The sequence below is a fragment of the Mandrillus leucophaeus genome, unplaced genomic scaffold, assembly GCF_000951045.1.
Source record: "Mandrillus leucophaeus isolate KB7577 unplaced genomic scaffold, Mleu.le_1.0 Scaffold49, whole genome shotgun sequence".
Classification (NCBI taxonomy): domain Eukaryota; kingdom Metazoa; phylum Chordata; class Mammalia; order Primates; family Cercopithecidae; genus Mandrillus; species Mandrillus leucophaeus.
In genome coordinates, this window is record NW_012105253.1 from 390,691 (window position 1) to 395,112 (window position 4,422).

The 4,422-nt window shown below is 39.8% G+C and overlaps 1 protein-coding gene across 1 annotated transcript in view; it reads left to right on the forward strand.

Moving 5' to 3' along the window:
- KIAA1147 (KIAA1147 ortholog) overlaps positions 1-4,422 on the forward strand; it is a 26,766-nt gene that overhangs the window by 3,074 nt on the left and 19,270 nt on the right. The window lies entirely within an intron of this gene.

Consider the following 4,422-nt stretch of genomic DNA (forward strand, 5'->3'; position numbering starts at 1 on the left):
GGGCCCGCCACCATGCCTGGCTAATTTTTTTTTTTTTTAAGTAGAGACGGGATTTCATCATGTTGATCAGGCTGATCTCGAACCGCTGACCTCGTGATCCGCCTGCCTCGGCCTCACAAAGCTCTGGGATTACAGGTGTGAGCCACCGCGCCCGGCCTGAACTTGCCAAATGCTTATTAGTTCGTATCAGAATGTTCTGGGATAGTTTGTCCCCTTTGCTCAATAGATAGGTCTTTTATTTTTAATTTTTAATTTTAGGAACTTTTTCTTCTGTAATAAAATATTTAACTTTTGTGTTCTGGTTTTTCCTTCTCCAGGAATGCCTGTCATGCATATATTTTCTCCCCATTGTCTTCCATGTTTGTCATTTCGATGATTATTTTAATAGCTCTTTATTGCTGGTGCTGTCCCATACATTTATTGGTTATTCTCTGTGGCTGAACATGCAGCATGTTTCTATTAACTGTTTATTTTTTTTAGCTGCTCCTCTACCTTTTGGAGCTGTGGAAAATACATTTGCACATATATCTTTTTCTGTATTCAAAATATTTCCTCAGTTTTTTCTTTTTTGTCTCAGAAGTAATATTATGAAGTTTTAAAAAAGACCATTTTATTGGGATTTTGACACTTTTAAAACAATATTATTCCTTTTAAAAAGCTAATTGTCCAAGTAGGCAACACAGTCTCATGGTTCAAAATCCAAAGATTTTAAGGTGTTATTATATTAGTTAGGGTCCTGGCTAAAAGCAAGAACAGAGGCCCAAAATTACTATGGCCCGATTAAGATAAAAGATTATTGCTCATGTCATAGCATAGAGGTAAGCAGGTGGTCAAGTTAGGTAGCCTGCTCTGTTCCATACAATTGTTCAGGGACCCATATTCATCTCTTGTTCTACCATATCCTAAGAATGGTTTTGTATTACAAGGTGCTCTTTCCCAAATGTTGAAAGCTGCTCACTGCTATTATGTTTGCATTTCAGCTCATAGGGAAGAGGGAAAGACTAGAATTTACATATCTCACTTCTTATATTCCATTGTCAAGTTCTCAATCACAGAGACACACCCAACGGCAAAGCAGACTGGGAAGCATCACTACTAGGTGGGTGACCCTGTGACCAGTTAGAACTCTGGGGCATTGGTTACAGACAGGAAGAAGGGAAGGCTTGACTTTGAGAAGTCAACAGCTTCTGCCTCAGTTTGCCCCTCTGGCCACTCAGGTATCCATGTGTACTCTTCTTCCCACTTGTAAAGGCCATTCCTCCCACCCCAAAGGAGATGTCATAGAGTCTCATTCAGTTCATGCTCCCAGTCTAAAATCTAGGATTTCTCTGTGGTGTGCAGTAGTTCTTTACATTAGGCCAGGGCATGGTTCTTCTTACCCTGAAAACTTATGAAAGAATAGACAAGTCCCTCTACTCCCTACCTCCCAAATGCAATAAAGGAGGTGAAGTAGGAACCACCATACAAACTCCTGTTTGGAAAAGGGAAGAATGAGAAATATGGATGGTCACTAGTTCATAACAACAGTGAAATTCTGCTGAGCAGGAATTGCAGAGTCAGTATGCTGTTGGTTCAACTTTGGTTCTGTTGTGTAGAATCCCCTGTCCATTTTCCTCCATGGTACTTGACTTTGTCTTCTAGAAGATTCTTTCTTCATTTTCCTCCATAACCACATCTGCAGTGGGCATTGGAGAACCTGCCCTTCTTGAGGCTGTACAGCTTTAGAACACCTTTCCTGCTGGTATAGATTTTGGGGTCAAGAAGTCATAGGCTTTTATAAGCCAAGCATGTGACAATACATGTCCTTCAAAAACTAAATTGACTTCTGGTTTGCTTCCAGTCAGTTCCAGGTAACAGTATCCATGGCCAAAGATCTTCTTTGGGTCATGGATTTTAATTAGCAGACTGAATTATAGTTACTGGCCTCTCTTTTTGGCCGATCCCTTTCTCCCTCATTTTCATAATGACTTCCTTGAGGTGATTCCCTAAATCTGATCATTGTAAATAAGCTGACTCCCTTGTGTGCCCAAGAATACTAAACTGCAGACGTTCATAGATGCCCTGAGAGAGACTCCTGTCTCCTGCTTTTGGGGTACAGTAGCATTGACTTTTCCAGCCCTATGGGGTCCCAAATTGTTGAAATCTCAATGGATTTATATTGCCAAATTTAAAACACATGACCCTTAGTAGGCTGTATTTTATTCCGTTTTTCCTTGCAAACCAGCCAGTTCTTCCTTGTTTTTATCTTACTCTTGTAATAGCTCACTAAAAGCATATAAGGGGCAGTCAGCACACACCTGCATTCTATTTCCAACTGCTTCCCCTTAAAGCTACAAATTCAGAGGACACAGGGTCTCAAGTGATTGAAGTTTTAGCAGATGTTTTGCTACAAGTGTAACAAGGGTTGCCAGCTTTCTAGTCTGCAGTATCTATTTTCTCACCACCCTCCCCTTCCAGCAACAAAGCCAGTGTCTCAATATGGTTTTTGATACTGTAGTAACTCATTTCCAGGTATCGTTTTTGGCTTTTAGAGTATAGGCTACCTTGCTATAATGAAGAAGAGACCCCCAATACTGTAACACAGTAAGATGGAATTATAGCTTTTCCAGCATGGCAGTCGTAGTAGTTCATTGTGGGTAGGTGGTTCTGTTCCACTGGTCATTCTTGGACCCGAGTCATTCAGTCTTACATTATGTCATTTTCTAGAGTGTTGTCTTATCCACATGGTAGAAGCTGTCTCCCCATTACATTGTTGTTTTCCAGCCTGTAGGAAGAGGGAAAGACCTTGGCTCCAAGGAATGTGAGCAGAGGTGGTATGTTCAACTTCCGGGATCTGGAACTTCCGGGATCTGGTACTTCCGGGATCTGGAACTTCCGGGATCTGGAAGTTGAACACACCACCTCTGCTCACATTCCATTGACCAGTTCTTGGTTACTAGGCACACATAAGTAGCAAGGGAATCTGGGAAATGTGGCCTTTAGCTGGGCATCCATGTGTCCATCTAAAATTTGGAAGGTTCTGTTACTAAAAGAAGAAGAGTGTGGCAGACTACCACTCACATAAAGTGAAAAATCTTCACCCAGTTCCCATATCCGTCCAAATCTCGGTAATCATAATTCATTTCTCATGTATTATCTCAGAGTGTGTGTGTGTATATATACAAATACAAACGTATATTCATACTGTCTCCCTTTTCTTGCAAAAGATAGCATGTTATTCGTGTTGTTTTGCACCTAGCCTTTTTCATTCAACAGTATGAAAGATCTCATCAGTACGTTGAGAGTTTCTTCCTTGTTTTCAGCTGTGTCATATGCCTTGTATAGAATAATAGCATTTATCAAGTTCATTATTGATAGACATTTGGTTGTTTCCAGTCCATTTCCTGCTACAAATGATGCTGCATTGAATATCATGCATTTCACACGGGAGGGGTATATTTGTATATTAAATTTTCAGAAATGAAATTGATGGCTTAAAGGATATATGTGTGTGTCATCTTAATAGATCCTGTCAAATTGCTTCCCATAGAGGTTGTGCCATTTGCATGCCCAGTAGTAATGCAAGAGAATGTCTGTTTCATCACAACATTGCCAACACAAAAATGAAAGTTTGGGAGTTTGGACATTCTAACCTGATGGATAAAATAACTGTACATCAGTATAGTTTTAATTTTTATTTTTCTTTTAAGTGAGGTTGAGCACCTTTATGTATGTTTGAGTCATGTGTATTTCTTTTTCTGTGAACCATTTCTAGCCTTTGCTACATTTTGTTGTTTAGCTTTTCTTAATTTTTTTTTTTTTTATTTTTTTTTTTTTTTTTTTTGAGATGGAGTTTTGCTCTTATTGCCCAGGCTGGAGTGCAATGGTGTGATCTCAGCTCACCACAACATCCGCCTCCCGGGTTCAAGCGATTCTCCTGCCTCAGCCTCCCGAGTAGCTGGGATTGCAGGCGTGTGCCACCACGCCTGGCAAATTCTGTATTTTTAGTAGAGATAGGGTTTCTCCATGTTGGTCAGGGTGGTCTCTTAACTCCCAGTCTCATGTGATCTACCCACCTCGGCCTCCCAAAGTGCTGGGATTACAGGCATGAACCACCGCACCTGGCCTTTTCTTATTAATTTCTAGGAGTTTGTACGATAGGGAAATTTTTTCTTTGTTATATAAATTGAAAACTTATATAACACTTTGTCCTTTGTCTTTTAACATTACCTTCTTGTCATATAGGTGTTTTTCTTTGAATTCATTCATCTTTTTATGGCTTCTAGATTTTGAGTCATAGCTAGAAAAGTTTTACAGCTTGGTGATTAAAGAGGGCTATAGGTAACAGAAGAGACTTATATGACAGAGTATGAGGAAAAGAAGGAAGCACAGTTAGATAAGCTCAGGTCTAGGTTAGGATAATACTTTTTTTTTTTTTTTTTT